An 18,531-nucleotide genomic window follows, 5' to 3' on the forward strand; every position below is an offset into this window, starting at 1 on the left:
CCTTTAGGCTACGTTCACAGTGGGGCATTGCTTTGGACACCGTAAAGGCTTTAGTAACATGATGCAATCATATTGTAATGGTATGTTCACATTAGTGCATAATTGTGGCGCTACTGTCAGTCATAATACAATACATGCAGTGCGGTACCACATAACGGAAGCACTAACAGTGGCAGTGAAGCATATTCTATGTACTGTATGCGTTGCACCGCATCCCTAATGTAAAATGCAGCTTTTCCACTGTTATGTACTTGTCCCCACTGTGAGCGTAGCCTGGGCCTTCTTCCAATATCTGCACTGTGAGCAATGCAGGTGGCTGTTGAACAGCATTGCATTGCTCCGCGAGTCGCTGAAAAGTGAAAACGCGATCTGCAGTGCACAAGTGGAAACGAGGTTTTAAGATTTGGGACAGATGGCCATTTAGCTGCACCCTCTTGTGTTACCTGGCACACAATGACCTCTCATCCTAAAAATACTGCAGCAAGATCAGTGAAACCACTTGTTCCTCCCGACACCTTACCAGGGAAACATCTGCTAAAGTGCTGAGCACAAATGCTCAGATTGGCAGTACGTGCGCTGCTGGGACAGGGCTGGGATGCCAGGCATTCCACACATGCCTGCTGCACAGGAAAGAAATTCCAACCCGGCTGACCGCCCCTCCATGTCATCTACACTTTGTTCAGAGCCAGCAGCTCCACCCCTCAGTAATCTTTTCCAGGGACATTCTCCCTCCCAGCCATTAACCCCTCTCACTGCTGACATTGGCTGGCTATATAGTGCGGGAGAGCAACCAGGCCGAGGTAAAGCACAGCTCACATTTACCCCTAGATAATGCAATGCTCTCCGCCCAATGCGCTCCTTCAGCAGAATACATAATATGAACAATATACATTCATGTTCCAGGGTCATAGTTTACTGCAATGCAATCTAGCCCAGAAGAGTTTTTTTTTTTTTTTTTTTTAAACACTTAAAATACTGTAAAGCTTGGTGTAATTGCCTTCTTAAAACAGAAGGAAATTTGCAATAATGCAGTTATAAGTGAACATTTGTGGTTACCCACAAAGCACTACTACTAAATATGCAAATTATCCCTTTTCGCCCTTGTTAAGCCAAGCAAGCATCCAGAACCGCTGGTGTATAGCAAGCCTGTAGCTTTAGGTTTTACACAGCCATATCAAACCCACATGTAGACCGCCTGTTTCAGACTTTTGGTCCTCAGTACATGGCAGGGATTGATAAAGCTGTATGAAATAGGGCTTGGACCAGTACAACAGAGTACTGGTCCAAGCCCTATTTCATACGGCTTTATCAATCTCTGCCATGCACTGATGAGGACCAAAAGTCCGAAACAGGCTGTCTACATGTGGGTTTGATATGGCTGTGTAAAACCTAAAGCTACAGGCTTGCTATACACCAGCGGTTCTGGATGCTTGCTTGGCTTTACAAGGGCGAAAAGGGATAATTTGCATATTTAGTAGTAGTGCATTGTGGGTAACCACAAATGTTCACTTATAACTGCATTATTGCAAATTTCCTTCTGTTTTAAGAAGGCAATTACACCAAGCTTTGCTTTTTTAGTAGGAGGGCTTTTTGGTTCCTTTTATCCCCCTATACATTCCTAGTAGTTTGGGTTACTCTAAAATACTGTAACAATGAGGTATTAAGATGTGAACACAAGTTGGGGGAATGCTAATACTTCACCGCAAGCACCTATGAATAACATAGTGCTGGTTATTTTACCGCGATTATCGCAATAAAATCATTGTACACTCACGATTTTAAGCAATTGCAATTATAGCTTTTTAGAATTCTAACCACGATCGCTATAGATGTATAAAAATACTGCATGCACAGTGATTGGCGATTGCTGCTAACCACAAATCACTGGCGATTGGTAGCAATGGCAGCAGTGAGGTCACTGCCATAAAATTAGTGTTGTGCTAGCGCTTTAAAAAGCGGTAGCGTTTCGGCGATTAGTGGTAATCGTCCCAGTAAGAACCCTGCACCCCCGGCCTGGACCTCAGTCCACACAAGAGTAAGGAGCTACAGCGTGCCCAAGACACATGTGCCTGAGGTCTCTATTCAGCCAGTGCTTTCAGGGATATTAAATAGACTGAAGTCTCTGAAAATTCAGCTTTTTATTGCGAAAACCTGTTCAACATGATAGCCCTAACTAAAACGCAGCATCCCTGCGGCTGAAATCGAACTAAATCCCCCCAAACTCCCCGGGGCACACGTCTGGGAGCGCTTCCGTGAGAGGCAGAGCTTTCAGCTGCAGCTCTGCCTCTACACAAGTCTATCAGCGCGTATCACCGCGTATCACCACCTCTGCCCACCCCTCAGTCTTCCTTCACTGAGATGGGCGGGGGAGAGGCAGAGATATGCGCAGAGATATGCGCAGATTGACGCGCATGGAGGCAGAGCTACAGCTAAAAGCTCTACCTCCATCATGGAGGTCATGGATTTTTCCAGGGGGAGTTTGGGTGGGGGGGGGGGGGATTTAGTTAGATTTAAGCCGCAGGGATGTAGTTTGGAGACTTCAGAATCTTTAAAAACAAGACAAAAAAAACCCATACTGGTATGAAGACTACCATGTTGGCCACTTACAGTGTATACCTGTATGGGTGAAAGGGACATAAGAGGTGACCTGGAAAGATTTAAACTAACATTTTGTAATGTTGGAACAGGAGAAATGGACCCGATCATAGCATGTAGCCTATGGCTCAGTTCAGAGTGTTAAGAAGCGGACCATAAACTGTACAAAAATAATTGATGTAAACGGATCCAACGTTAACCTTTGTATGGATCCGTTGTGCATGTTCCGCTGAATGGAATGCAACTTTGCTGAAGCACTAATTTTTCCGGACCACTGAGCCCAGCATTGGTGGCAATGAGAAAATACGGAACGTTTTACACTAGTGAAGGAGAGGGTTTCTTGCAGGCTTCCTGACTAGTCACATGACGCAAAAGACGACAGAGGCCTGAAAGAAACCTTCTCTACCGCCTGGCTGCAATAAAGACGACATCTGGGTAAGTTTTTAACCCTCCTTCACCTGTCCGGCTGCTGCACCCTCCCTCACCTGCTGTGGCAAACTGAGTGAAAACTGGTCCGATGTTTTCACAGATCAGTTTGCCAGTGTGGACCAAGCCATACAGATCCGGTGAAGGACACCGGATCAGCTTTACCGGATTCAAAATGCAGTGTGAACTGGCGGCCCTAATACACGGTTCGTTTTTGCCGCTTGACTCTGCAGTAGATTCTCTTATCTTCCGCTTGTTTCTTATTTTTTCCATTCATTTCTATCAGAAATCGAGTGGCGAAAGAATCTAAAGGGAGACAGACATGTCGGAAATTATCGAACCATCTAATCATCTAAAAAAACGAACCGTGTATTCTCAGCATTAATGTACACAGCCCACAAGCGTCAAGCCCACTCTGCAGATCAGCAAAACTAGTCATATTATACACTCGACATACCAGCAAACTTAGTCACATGACACAGCACTAGAGATGCACTCCAGTGGGAAGGGAAGAAACCCCGATAACTCTAAACAAGTTCAGCTTATCTGTATTGAATGTCCTTAAAATACAACTGACAGGATTTCACCTCACAAGGTATTAGTCACAGCACTTCCTGATGGTCCAGATATAATGGGAGAGAGGTCATGACCCCCTCACAGCACTCTGTGCAGGATTCTGCAATGGAAACTTCTGTTCATATACAAGGAATAATTTTCCAGTGCTGCAGATGCTTGCCTACTGAAGTGATGGAAACAGACACACTGGTATACCATGACCAAAGGCAAAGAATGACAAGGCTGGGGCACCTGACAAGGCAGCCGGTGGAAAGGCTCTGTGCACCAAAAAAGCATAGGCTTATTTTCTCTGTGGCATTGGGAGCTGCTAAGGGATCATTCACATTTCAGTTTACAAGCTGCACATTACTGATACTGTTCAATTCACTATTTTAGATTGATGGATTTAGTTAAACGTTTGCAGCACCAATTGAATGATGAGGAAAATGCTTCAGAAATGTATTAACTGGATTTTGTATTTGCTTCTGGACAACTTTGCAGAATTTAAAGTAGACCTGAACTGTTGCACAGGACAGAAGGAAAAAAAACAGAAATGCACCCTGTATGTATTTAGAAAGTTTAGCCTGTTAAAGTGTTACTGTCGGGCATAAAAAAAAAATCAATTCTTTATTTTTATCTGGTAAACAAGTAATAAGGATGCTAACCAGGCAATCCAAAAGTTAAAATCACTATTACTTTTCTTGTTGATAAATTATCATTCCCCAATTTACATGACTTATTTGGTACACAGAAAATTTGGTAAACAAAAGAAGTTGCAAGGCATGCTGGATTGTCTTTTTTGCTTCTCTACTTCCCCTCAGACTTAATTAGTGCAGCCTGATTGGCTGACGCCTCTTTCCCTCCCGTTTTCCCCTCCCACACCTGTGTTCCTCTCTGACTGGCCAAAATTTCTCAGGCTGAAACAATGCACTTTCTATGGTTAAAGGCGGGCAAAATCAGGCAGAGGAGACTAAGGGCAGATATTGCATCACGACTGGCTTCAAAATAGCCACAGTAAATATGGAAACTGTCTAGAACAGGATTCTCTACTTTTCCTTTATAAAATTCACAGGAATCATAACATGTGCAATACATATGTTAAGTAGAGAAAGTATTTATCTACTTATAGATTTGTTTTTTTTCCTGATAGTATGGCTGACAGCTCCTCCTTAAATTTGCCCTCACCTGTGTCTAATCACAAATTGTAATCTGATCTCTCCCATGTCAGCTGACTGACAGCAGATAAGCTCATTTGAAAGCACAAGATGCTAACCGTATGCCAGCTTCCATAAAAGCAGGAAGTAGACACTGCAGATTTACTGTAGGATTTGTAAAAGTTGTAACAAAGAAATATTTGTCTTTAAAGAGACTCTGAAGCGAGAATAAATCTTGCTTCAGAGCTCATAGTTAGCAGGGGCATGTGTGCTCCTGCTAAAACGCCGCTATCCCGCGGCTAAACGGGGGTCCCTTCACCCCCCAAACCCACTCCCGCAACACTTGGTCGCAAAGTTGGTTGTGAAATTTTGTTTCCTGGAGGCAGGGCTAACGGCTGCAGCCCTGCCTCCAGTCGCGCCTATCAGACTCGCATCGCCGCCTCTCCCCCGCCCCTCTCAGTGAAGGAAGACAGAGGGGCAGGCGAGAGGCGGAGATACGCGCTGACAGACGCGTGTGGGGCAGGGCTGCGGCGGTTAGCCCTGCCCCAATGCGGAAGCGCTCCCCCGCTGTACGGAGGGGATTTGGGGGTGAAGGGACCCCCATTAAGCTGCGGGATAGCGGCGGTTTAGCAGGGGCACACATGCCCCTGCTAACTATGAGGTCTGAAGCAAGATTTATTCTCGCTTCAGACTCTCTAATGGTTATTATGCTGTTGCATATCTTTTAGAGCAGAGAGGACATTTTGAGTTCAGGTCCGCTTTAAGCTGTATGGCTGCGCGATTCCAAGTTTCATGGTCGAGGTAAAATATGTAGAGGGTTTTTTTTTTTTTTTCTTTAAGCCAAGGAGGAACTTTATTAATGCAGAAGACTGCTTATTTCTACAAAATTCACTTACAAATATAGTCTGAGTTTGACCACTGTAGAGTCTCCCCCCCAATGCCTGGGCCAGTGATCAGCCTGGCAGATCAATTCAGCCAATTGCTGGCCAAGAGCACTGTACTCCACACTCACCCTGCTACAGCATGACATGCATCACCCCCCCCCCCCCTATTGGCAAGCAACACATCTGCACAGCCTTGACCCTGCAGTGTAGCCCAATGTATAGAATCCAGATTCCTGACAGGTGACATGCCTCACAAGTCTTAATGTTCTTTAAAATGACCACTGATGCCAGCTTCTTCACTGCTGGCAAGGGGGGTCACTGTGGGCGATTTTTCCTCCTGCTTACGTGTTCTCTTAAATGCCTGCATTACACAATAGTCATTTGCTTTAATCCAGCAACAGGTGTAGGATTACATCTGACTTTAGGCTACGTTTCTAGTAGTTAATCATATGGAGCGCACATTAAATGAATTGCATTGTGGGCTGGCCTCAATTCCTTATACAAGCAGAGCCAATCCTCTAAACTGAACAATGAAAATTAAAGGAAAAATGCTTTGCCAGCTTATAAAAATAAAACTAATTCTACACTGATTACAAATATATATAGAAATCATTCCCACGCCAGTAAATCACATTTGCACTCAGGAGTGTGTACTGTACCTGTTTGAAGAGCCCCTTAGTGACCTGTGCCGAGGAGGAAGTCAATTTTTCAGTGATTTTTGTTGCGATTTCGGTTTCTTTATGCTAAAGTGTGCTCAAGCTGAATGCTCACCTAGGAGGAATATAAAGATATCATTACGGTGCCAGGTTTCTGACACAGAAAAAGGTGTTACAGGTACAGTACAATTAGTGAAGGTGCCATTTTTTTCATATATAATTTTAGTTTAACCCCACTTTAAAGCGGACCTGAACTCAGAACTTCCTCTCCGCTCTAAAAGAAGAGCAATAGCATAATAACCTTTAAAAAAATATTTCTTTGTTACAGCTGAACTAAACCCGGTAATAAATCTGCAGTGTATCCACTTCCTTCTTGAAGCAGACAATTTGTTAACATCCTGTGCTTTACAATTAGCATCTGTGCCGTAGCAGTCAGCACAGCTGAAAGATCAAATTACAAATTGTGCTTAGTCACAGATGAGGGGGAATTAGACAGGCTAAACTCTCTAAATACATACAGGATGCATTTCTCTGTGTTTTCCTTCTGCACCTTGCAAGAGTTCAGGTCCACTTTAACCACTTCAGCCTTCAGTGTTTCACTTTATGCATTGGAGCAACTTTCATTGTGATAAAGTTATTGGCCAATGAATGGGAGGTGAAATGATCTACAGTATATATCTTTTTTCCGACACCATTTAGGCTTTCTTTGGGTGATACATTTTGCTAAGAATTATTTTATTATAAATCCATTTTAACAGGAATACTTAGGGGGAAAAAAGAAAAAAAAAATCAGTTTTTGGCCATTATAGTTTTAAATTAATACATGCTACCATAAATAAAACCCACATTTGCCCGTTTGTCCTGGTTATTACACCATTTAAATTATGTCCCTATCACAATTTATGGCGCCGATATTTTATTTGGAAATAAAGGTGCAATTTTCAGTTTTGCGCCTATCACTTATTACAAGCCCATAATTTAAAAAAAAAAAAAAAACAACAGTAATATACCTTTGACATACATAAAGTTCAGTCTCCAAGGTAACTTTTTTAAAATTGTATATTTTTTTTTCAAAAACAAAAAACAAAAATTGTGTGTAACTATTGGGGAGTGTGGGAGGTAAGGGGTTAATTTACTGGAAATTTTTATTTTCAGATGTAATTTTACTATTTGGCCACAAGAGGTCCTTGCAGTTCACTTCTGTATGCGTAGTATAAATACGCAATACGGAAGTAATGTGTGGATGTGAGAGCATGGGCTTTGAGACTGCGCCAGTTCCCATTCATTGATCTCCGGGCTAACGGGCAGCGGCGAGAGCATGCACAATTGCGTGCGAGGACGGGCAGCAGCAGGGAAAGCATTTTGGAAGTAGCAGCTACTTCCAAAATGCTTCAGTGGTTAAAGTAAACCCGAGGTGACATGTGACATGAGATAAACATGGGCATGTACAGTGCTTAGCACACAACTCATTATGCGATGTTGCTTTTTTTCTTGCTCTGCCTGAAAGAGTTAAATATCAGGTATGTAAGTGGCTGACTCTGTCCTCACTCAGACAGGAAGTGACTACAGTGTGACCCTCGCTGATAAGAAATTCCATCTACAAAACACTTTCCTAGCAAAAAATGGCTTCAGAGAGCAGGAAAGCGATAAAATGGGTCAAAAGTTCATAGATTTTAGCTCTGGCATACTTCAATGAATGTGTCATTGAGCAAAAACAGTTAAAACTTAAGTAGATTTAAACAAAATAAAACTGGAATATCTTAAAAAGTCATTTTTAGGATAAGGAAGATAGATACAATCGTTTAGTTCATTAGTTTATTTTCGCCTCGGGTGTCCTTTAAGGGAAGAGTTAAGCATTCTGATGTGATATTAACATGGATATAATGCACATTGCACAACTGGATGCTTTCACCACAACACTTGCAATAGCTCAGCGTCCGATGACAAATAAGGGAATACTGTTCTGCAGAAAGCGCTGCGAGTAATTTCTTGCTGTGGAATCTCAATAGCGGCTTTCACCCCTGACCTAATTTGCGACTCGGCGAGCTTAGCTATGTGAACGTCACAGAGTGAGTCACAGTCACAGGATTAGACAGATCAGCCGCTCAGATGTTACATCACTAATGACATTGCACTACCCAATTATATGTTCACAGAAGATGGCTAGCTGACGTGCAACCGCACTGCTCAACAAACACAGCCTCGCTCCATCTGATAACCAATGTTTACTCAATTTCTGATTGAATGTGAGCCCTGCCACGGCATCAAGACATTTCCTTTGTCTTTAGCATGGTGAATAAAGGTGGCCATACACTTATAAATTTGCAGCAGATCCGACCATCAGATTTCTGTCGGATGCCTGTCAAGTCAAATCTGACAGGAATCTGAGGTGTGCCACACACTAGGAACAGATTTCCAATAGATTTCAGAATGAAATATATTGAAAATCGATCTAAATGCATTATTGGACCATTAGATCCAATGCAACTCTATGGGCCATCGATCTGCTATCAGCAGCAGATCGACCTAGATTTTCCATTCTGTCAAGTCTCCTTGTTGCGAGGGAGAATTGGTCTGAGACTTATGGAGAGCACCATGCTTCTGCTAGGCTGAGTAAAGGGACCAAGCGGTGGCGATCCCTGGAAAAGTGGCGACCGCTTTGGACAAGCGGATAGTGCAGAGCAGATGCAAAATGGACGGAGTGCTTACCGTGCCCGTTTTGCATCTGCTCAAGTGGGAACAGCATCTAATAGTCATCCCTCTCGTGTTCAGGTGCCATGTCCCCAAGTCTTTGTATGCTGATAGAATGTTCGGAAGCCAGTTGACTGTACAGGTGTGGTTTCACAGCGGATTGGAGAATTACGGTAGGTGTGTTTTGAAAGCAAACATTCACCCGGGGCTTATATATTTTTGACCACCCAATTTATACTATATTTGATATAAAGCAAGCCTAAAAATGTTTTTATAATACAAAAATATACCAAAAGCTAGCACTGGTGAATGTTTGATTTTTATCAAGTCTTAATACTGCAAACATTGGGAAGAAGTTTAGGAAAATGTTCCATAATTCCTGGGGGCTGATAAGTTAAGCATCATCTGTAAATATTACAATTACAGGAAGCCTGTTGCAACCTACACTACTTTATTTCATTGTATGTATCTCTCAGTATAATGTATAAAGGGGATTAGAGAAAAGTGCAGCATACACAGCACGGATTTTTAAGTTTATCAGTGTTGAATAGACACATGTACATCCACGTGTTCCTCTGTAGAAGGTTTAGTAGTTTTATCATATCTGCATAATGCATTTAAGAAAAAATGCATCTTGCTATAGTAATATAGAGCTCAACATAGTGACTTTAGTAATGACCTTTTTATCCACATCTGACACAATCATACTGTACAATAGGATGACCCTGGAGATTACTTTTTGGTACAGCGCACAGCATCCCTGGTTGCCTAGCAACAAACAGAAATCAGCATCTCCAGTACATAGGTGAAAACCGCAATGGGGCAAAAGTATGCTTGGAGGGAGGCCTAGACTATTTTTCAAAAGGCGCATTGCTGTCCCTTCATGCATCCAGCCACATGTAACAAAAGACATGGATCACATGACCAGAAAGTGTTCCAGGAGTTTGCTTCAAGCTCTGTGGGTGGAGCTGCTGCCTGAATACATCATCTGCACTATTCAAACTGCTAGAGGCCAGGCACAGACAGATTCTCTATAAAAAAAACTGCAGCTTATAGCAGTGACAAAGTGATGCAGGAAGTGGCTCGTGTCTGTGCTCCTCAATGGGGGCTTTAAATGACACCTGAAGTGAGAGGGATGGAGGCTGCATATATTTATTTCCTTTTAAACAATACCAGTTGCCTGTCATCCTGCTGATATATGGCTACAGTAGTATCTGGATCACACACCTGAAAAGCATGCAGATAATCCAGTCTGAGCAACTCTGCATGCTTGTTCAGGGCCAATGGCTAAAAGTATTAGAAGCAAACAATCAGCAGAACTGCCTAGCAACTGATATTTTTAAAAGGAAATGAATATGGCAAGCCACCATATCCCTCTTACTTCATGTGTCCTTTAGGGCTGGAACCCGCTAAGAATCGCTGCAGCGCTTTTCAATTGTGCCAACGCTGTATGCAGTGATTTCTAAGACTATTGCAATTGCGTTTTGCTACAATTTGAAGCTATAAGGGTTTTGTTCATAAACTTTATTATCCTTACCAAGTGTCTGGCTTCTGTCCATAGCCCCGCCCTCCAAGAGGTCGTAGATGCTTCTCTAGGACCAATCAGAGAAGCGCCTGTGACCTCTTCTGCTAGGGGACGGAAGCTGGACACATCGGGACACACGGCAAGTATAATTAACTTTAAAATTCCAAATGCTCAACCCCCAAATCGCTGCAAAACCACTTTTCAAAAGGGATTTTGCAGTGCTTCTATATTTAGCGTTGAATGGAAATACACTCAAAATGCTGCATTTCCTGCAACTGCCATTTACTGTAATCACAATCGCACTAGTGGGTTACCCACCATTTAGATACATTGGCAAAGCATTTATTTGGAAATGCCGGTGATTGCGATCCAAAAACCACTGCCAAAAATCGCCCTAGTGGGTCCCATCCCTTACAGAGATTTGCCATGAGCTAATCAAGGAGCTAAGCTGCAAGCAATATCTGCCTACATCTAGGAAAAGCTTGGAGTGGGGTTGAGGGTTTTTAAAACTGAATCAAGGACATGAGGTCTTACACTCATGCAAAATCCAAGGTGTGGTCTGTACAAAGAAGCTGCAGACACTCCAATAACAAAACCAGCAGCGACAGATGTGCTGCTACACGAAAGTGCATGCAAGCAGGCGATTAGATGGCATTTCTCTATATAAAGATGCTAAGCATGGAAAAACTATTTCTTCTTGAAAGGAACTCCAAGCTAGCTCATTAAACTGTGATTTCTAAAGCCCATCAGTGTTATTCAGTGTCAGGGCTTGGAGGCCGCATGCACCAACTAGCTTGCTGCTCTTCATTCTTGTCAGCTGTAAAAACTCATTTAAACTCCAGAAGCGTTGTGGCCCTCAAAGCATGCGGTCTCGTGTCTCCACAAGGCATCTACTGAAACGTAGCAGCCCGGTTTAAGGTGACCATGCACTCATCAATTTTCTCAACAGATTGAATGAATTTGACAAAAAAAAATAAAACACACAACTGATCAAAACTAACAATTGGACAGGATGGGAAATGCAAAACAATCGAGGGGGGGGGGGGGGGGCGCAAAAGTATAGGCAGATCAATGGCCTTAAGCTTTACTCTGCATCAAACAGTGCAACTTTGCAGTTTAATGAATTTTTAAGAGTCCCTGCTGGAATCTATTGGAAATGGATATGCAGTGTATGGTAGGACTAGATTCCTTCTGAACAGATTCCTTTCAGAAAACAATGAATCGTTTTGGAACATTGGGCAGAAATCTAAGTGTATGGCCAGCTCTACTAGCACAAAAGTTCTTGTAAGGCACCCACTATCATCTCCCAGGACAGATGTTTAACAGATTGGCTACAAGGCTCTGAGAGGACGCAGATTTCAACAAACCCAACGCTCCCTACCGCCAATCTGCACCCACCACAGTTCACTTGCCCTGCCGTCTAAATGACAGCAGAGCTTTGTGAGCCGTCTGGAGCCGCTTTCATTGGCTCCTGACCACGTGATCACTGTGAGCCAATCACACTGGCTTACATTGATGGACTGCCTGCAGCTCTGGTATCAGGTCCTGTTACTTCGACCAGTCTGCGCAATTGAAGTGCACTCTCTCCAGTGGCCGCTGGAGAGTTATGTAGAGAGTGCGCACTTCCTCTTGCGCAGACTGGCCGAAGTAATGGGACTCAATACCAGAGCTGCAGGAAGCGGAGGATGGCGGAGTGGGAGCGATCCGTGCGCATGGAGCTGGAGGAAGCCCCAGGTATGTATAAAATGGTAAGTATTTGTCATCTCTGGTAGACTGAGGAAGGGGGGGGGGGGGGGGGAAGGATTCCACAATGCAAGTTGCCATATGGTGTGATCCCATCCTGTATGACAGCATTCCCACTAGCCATACACAGACTAGGAAACTGACAGGAGGCCCAGCATGTCACAGATGCAACTGTGACAGATGATAATTGCTGCATAAAATTACCCACAGATGTTAAAGTGAACCTCTCACACGACATTTGGTAAATACAGCCGTTGGTTCCCTCACTCCTGTGCTCATTTTTTGACATCTCTAAACTATGAACACACTGGAAATAAACTTAATTTTTTTTTTAACACGTTATTGCTGCCACTAGGGGGCATGCACGTCCTCAGGAGGTATTAAAGGGAACCTAAACTGAGAGGTATGGACGTTTCCTTTTAAACAATACAATTTGCCTGGCAGTCCTGCTGATCTTTGTGTCTGCAGTAGTGGCTGAATCCTAAACCTGAAACAAGCATGCAGCTAATCCAGACTGACTTCAGTCAGAGCTCCTGATCTGCATGCTTGTTGAGGGGCTGTGGATAAAAGTATTAGAGGCACAGGATCAGCAGGACTGTGAGGCAACTGGTATTTTAAAAGTAAACATCCATATCCTCAGTTTAGGCTCCCTTTAAAGTAAAACTCTAGCATTGCTGAGAAAATGGCAGTCATTTCAGCCAGCTTAAAGGAAGCATCAAGCAAAATAATTTGTCCCACAATATACCAGCAGGGACCCCGGGCCAGCGGCTGTGATCCGAAATGTGGCTTAGGACACACCGGCTTCATGGGGCTAGAGGAAGCCCAAGGTAAGTATATCATGGGGCAGGAAATGTTGCCAGATGAATCCTTTAAGGTAATCCTGAAGTGAGAGGGATATGGGGGCTGCCATATTTATTTCCTTTTAAATGATGCACATTGCCTGGCTGTACAGTGCGCTGATCCTGTCTCATACTTTTAGCTACAGCCCATGAACAAGCATGCAGATCAGGTGCTCTGCCTGAAGAATGACTGGATTAGCTGCATGCTTGTTTCAGGTGTGCGCTTCAGATACTACTGATGCCAGAGAGTTCGGCAGGATGCCAGGCAAATGCTAAATGCTATTGTTTACAAAGGAAATATGACAGGCTCCCTTTTAATCCAAGCAAAAAAATAAATAAAAAAACACAAAACACAATTTTAGCTAGTGTCAGTTTTGAAAATTCACAGCCGACTGCAAAACGAGATGGTAATATTTTAATGGGGTTAAATTAGTGCAATAGATACTCTTCTTGAGCATATCAAAAAGGTGAAACTTGACCACTAATGAGGAGCTGTCAGCCATACTACCAGAGAAAAACAAAAACACATATATAAAAGTAAATACTTGCTCTACTAAAATGTATTGCACTGTCTACATTTTGATTTTAGTGATTTTTCTACAATAAAAAAAAAAAAAATCCTTAGCATTTCCCTATTTCAAGTGAGGCTATTTTGAAGCCAATCCTGATGTCATTTCCTCCCTTACTCTCCTCTGCCCGATTTGTCTGCCCTTCACTATAGAAAGTGCATTGGCTCAGCATGAGAAATATTGGCCAGAGTGTAACAGAGTTGTGGGAGGGGAAACAGGAGGGGGAAGAGGCTTCAGCCAATCAGGCTGCATTAGTTAAGTCTGAGTAGAAATAGGGAAGCAAAAAAGGACAACCCAGCATGCCCTGCAACCTCCTTTTTGTGTAACAAATAAGAGTCAGATAAACTGGGGAATGATCATTTTTGAACAAGAAAAGTAATAGTTATTTTAACTTTTGGATTGCCTGGTTAGCATCCTTATTACTTGTTTAGCAGATATAAATAAAGAATAGATTTTTAATTTTATGCCCGACAGTTACACTTTAAAGGAAACTTCAAGCATTTTAAGCTACCCCAGACCTACTTTCTCAGGGCTTAATCCAGCCCCTTGCAGCAGCTCCGCTCCCAGTTGCTTGCTCAGAGTCCCCGCTGGTGCTGAGGCCGACCTCACGAGGTCATCCTCTACTGCACCAGCGCGAGCGCCACTGTCAATCACTCGCATGTGAGCTGCCATTCATTGTCTTACAATAGACAAGTTTGGAACATATCTGGACAGATTGTTGGTAGGAGTGTATGAGCCTCTCCTTAGCAGGGATCAGGGCACACAGCACTTCCCTTCTGCAGCACAAGGGAACTTGGCAGTTTCACTGCAGCAGTAACAGGACCTGAAAGAGGTGGAGGCGTCCACCAGCCATTGTGTTAGAAGGTGTCCTGTTTCAGCACACTGCAAAAATATCACTTTACCCTCTGTTTCAACACACCTTATTGCATCTCCTCCAAACTTTACTACTAAAGTACCCGAGCCGAAGCTCAGGTATAAAGTTAGATACTTACCTAAAGAGAGGGAAGCCTCCCTCACTTATCCTTAATACACATTTGAGATAAAAGTCTTTGGAAAATGCAAGATCACAGACCAATTTTACACCCTTCCATGTAGTATGAGAGCCATACCTACAGTCTATTCTATGGAGCTGCACTCCCCATCAGATAAAATCTTTGCAAGATGCTGCACACAAAGATGCTGTAGACATCCAAAAGATCATTATCTGCAAAAGATCTGTTCCTGCAAAAGATCTGTTCCTGCAAAAGATCCATTCATAGTCTATGAGATCTGCTGATCCTCATACACACCTGGTTTAACAGACAATCATCTGCAGATCAGATCCACCAGGATGGATTTTCAGATCTGCAGATGATTGCCAAATATGCAGATGAAGTCTGTTAAACCAGGTGTGTATGAGGATGTGCAGATCTCAGACTATGAATGCATTTTGCAGGAATGGATTTTTTGCAGGAACAGATCTTTTGCAGATATTGATCTTTTGAATGTGTACAGCATCTTTGTGTGCAGCATCTTGCAAAGATTTTATCTGATGGGGAGTTCAGCTCTATAGAATAGACTGTAGGTATGGCTCTCATACTACATGGAAGGGGGTAAAATTGGTCTGATCTTGCATTTTCCAAAGACTCATCTCAAGTGTGTATGAAGCATTAGTCCTCCGTTGCGGAGCACAGCCCACAGAAATTAGCGACAAAATGAATTATAGCTAATCACATTGGGACCGCAGCTCCTCTTCCTATAGTGTGGCCACGCAATAGCCATCTGAGACCTCCCATACATGCGCAGTAAGCCAGAGCCGTGGCCACGCTATACGAAGAAGAGCTATGCGGCCCCGATGTGGAAAGGGACCACGGAGTAGTGTGCGAAGCCTCAATATGATCCTGAGGCTTCTTTCTCTTAAGGGTATTATCTGATTTTGAACCTGAGCCTGTTTGGGATCACTTTAACAAGAGAATGCCTAAATTAATGGGAAGATTTGTTAACTTTAAAATACATATACGTTTTTCACCCAGAGTAAAATGCACTATACTGTAAAGGTTTCCTATATGGCTTTTAATGTAGGTCGTGAAAATGACAGAACTGTCATGTTTTGGACTAGTCCATCTCCTCATGGGGGATCCTCAGTTACTAAACAGTAGTTGCTCAGTCCAACTGCCATAATAGTGTGAAGAGGAGTAGGGAAGCAGTCCAACTTTCTATAGATATTTTCCATGGAGGGCTTTTGTAAATAAGATAATGAAAATCTATAAGGAGATTAATTTGCCCATTATTGTTATGGGAGAAATGTACATATTATATACATTTCCAATTTAAGATTTAGGCACTTTATCTACAGGCAACCCAAGAAGTGTGTCAGACGGCATCTTTCCCTATGAGGGCCCTTCCTGCCTTGCGGTCAGAGTACACTCAGTCTGCACTGGGAAAGCATTCAGCCCTCTTGTGTACAGCGACTTCTATCTGGTGAGAAGAAATGGGGTCACCTCCCTCCTAGTTGCAATTCATAGAGGATTCGCTGTAAATTACAGAGACAATATCACCATAGGAAATATGGAGGTGTACACGTGTTCAATCAATACTTCGATTTTACATCAGCCAGCTAAGAATGTTCCATTAATAACTACCCAAGGCAAGGAGAAGGATATGTGAAGAGGACAAGCTCAAGTAACAGTTAATAGGAGAGAATTCTGACACTGCCGTGTCTTGCCATGTTTAATAAAGTCAATGAGTCGTGTCCAAAATGGACTGTTCATCAGCTAACAATATCCCTGTCAGCCATGTTCCTCCATTGTAAATCCACTACAAATACAAAGTGTTAATCTGAGACTAAAAATAAAAATTGAAAAAAAAAATCATAACCTTAATAGAATCCAAATCAGTCTCAATATCAATGGAAAAATCTTTGTACCAGGAGTTAGGATCGATCTAGGTAGCAATCAGGTTTATGAGCAAGAACTCCTTTTTTATAGAGACCACTAAAAAAAGCCGGAAAAGTTTGTCACTAAGAAAATCTCAATCCAACATAGTCGATTGGGTGCACGGCGTTAACTGTGTTTGATATATTGCGACGACCGAGATGAAAAAGCTAATCGCCAAACAAAAGTGCTTAGAAAAATCGCAAGTGGCTCCAAAATTGACAGCAAACTTGCTTAGGACTCTTTCACATCAGAGCTTGCGTTGGAGAACGCCCAAAGCATACGTTTTGTTGTATGCGTTTTGATATGCGTTGCACTGCAGTGAGTGCGTTTTTAATCTGTTTTCAATGCGTTACAGCACATAGGAAAACGCAGGTAATTTTTTTTTCTTTTAGTTTTCAACTTTCTACATTGTTCCTCTGTTGCATTCTGGGACTGATTGCCTGCGTTAATGGATTAAAAACGCGCATAGTGTGCGTTTTACATTGACTAACATTGTAACGCATAAAGCTAGCGTCGGCCGAAAAACTGCGCCTGGGTGCAGTGTAACGCAACGCACAAAAAGGCTGCGTTATATGTGAAAGCTAAAATGAAAGTCTATGGACTTTCATCTTACCTTGGGTAACGCAAACTTTACCCGTTGCGTTGAAACGCAGAAAATCTGCCCTAATGTGAAAGAGCCCTTAGCGCTTGCAAATTTATGTGAACAAAGCCTTACACTTGGGGCCGGCCAGGTAGGTGGCAGTGTCGCTAGGCAGACACATTTCATGCTGGAATCTATCAGGAATCTGCCTGCGGTATATATGCAGCCAAGAGATCTCTCGACGATCAGAGGATTAGAGATCGGTCTCTTGGTCGAACTGCCCATACATCACTAGATGTACGGACAGCTTTAGCCTAACAGCCTGTTTACCTAGTCATATGACTCATTCAAATAGCAAAAGTGTGACATCTGGTTGGAAATAGATTGGAAGATCTTAAAACTTTTCCAGCTGTTGATTTTTGAAGGTCACATTTTCTAAAAGGCTTTACATAGGATGTATTCTGACTGAACACAATTCACCACCATTATCTTAATATTTTTAGCATTTATATAACGCCAACATCTTCCACAGTGCTTTCTAGAGTACAGTTGCACCCATCTGTTAGCCTGTGTTCATAATTAGCCGTGAGCCCATGACACTAGCTGTGTTTTGTGTTTTCTATGTCCAATATATTTATAATGTATTTTATAGCAGTTTTGAGCACTAGCACTTTGTAAAAGTACCTCTGATGAAGCACCTATCTTTTACGGGGTGAAACATGTTGGGTTGTATGGGGGTGATGTGTGTTTAGATAAGATACAGTCTGGGAAAGAGGGGTTCCCTACAGTGTGAGGATTTATATAGTGTCACTTACAGGGCTCTGAAAAGGTCCTTCCCCTCTCCCACTGTCACTCGAGTCCATATTGGCTGCGGTGTACTAGTTCTGCACATGCCCAGTACACCGCGGACAATGTGGGTTTGATTGGCAGCGGCGCAGATGAAAGGACCTGTCTGCAAGGTCAGCTCTTCTGTGCTGCACTCGTGCCCGCATGTTCACGCCATCTGGCGCGTACTGTGCAGTAGTTGTGCGCAAGTGCAATATGCGGCAGATATGGATGCGCGGGCAGAAGCTGACCCCGCCAGCGGTTCCCCATCATTGCGGGCGCCCAGCGAGGACCACAGGAGCTGTTGCGAGAGGCTGGAAGAAGCCCCAGGTTTGGCTTGGGAAGTCCTTTAAGTACGTTACAGCTTGTTCACACTGCGGGTGTACAGTGGCTGTGTTATGCCACAAAACAAGGCTACCTGCAGTGCTTTCCATTGTGTCTCACCATTTCACTGCAAGGAACAGTGCACAGAAGCTGACAAATGCATACAGTCCTGCATCACCACAACACTTTATATTTAATGGAAATATCAGAAACTACCTTCTATGCACTGTGTGCTCCTGCTGACACTGTG

The 18,531-nt window shown here is 43.1% G+C and overlaps 2 long non-coding RNA genes across 2 annotated transcripts in view; one reads left to right on the forward strand and one right to left on the reverse strand.

Moving 5' to 3' along the window:
* The window catches only part of LOC137544909 (uncharacterized), a 29,879-nt gene extending 13,426 nt beyond the window's left edge, over nt 1-16,453 (forward strand). Inside the window, exons 3-4 of the long non-coding RNA XR_011025937.1 lie at nt 9,043-9,134; nt 15,973-16,453. This is a non-coding gene — a long non-coding RNA (uncharacterized lncRNA). The remainder of the gene's footprint in view (nt 1-9,042; nt 9,135-15,972) is intronic.
* Nucleotides 1-18,531, reverse strand: part of LOC137544908 (uncharacterized) — a 38,076-nt gene that overhangs the window by 9,351 nt on the left and 10,194 nt on the right. The window contains exon 2 of the long non-coding RNA XR_011025936.1: nt 6,274-6,385. This is a non-coding gene — a long non-coding RNA (uncharacterized lncRNA). The remainder of the gene's footprint in view (nt 1-6,273; nt 6,386-18,531) is intronic.

The sequence above is a fragment of the Hyperolius riggenbachi genome, chromosome 2 (genome assembly GCF_040937935.1).
Source record: "Hyperolius riggenbachi isolate aHypRig1 chromosome 2, aHypRig1.pri, whole genome shotgun sequence".
NCBI lineage: Eukaryota > Metazoa > Chordata > Amphibia > Anura > Hyperoliidae > Hyperolius > Hyperolius riggenbachi.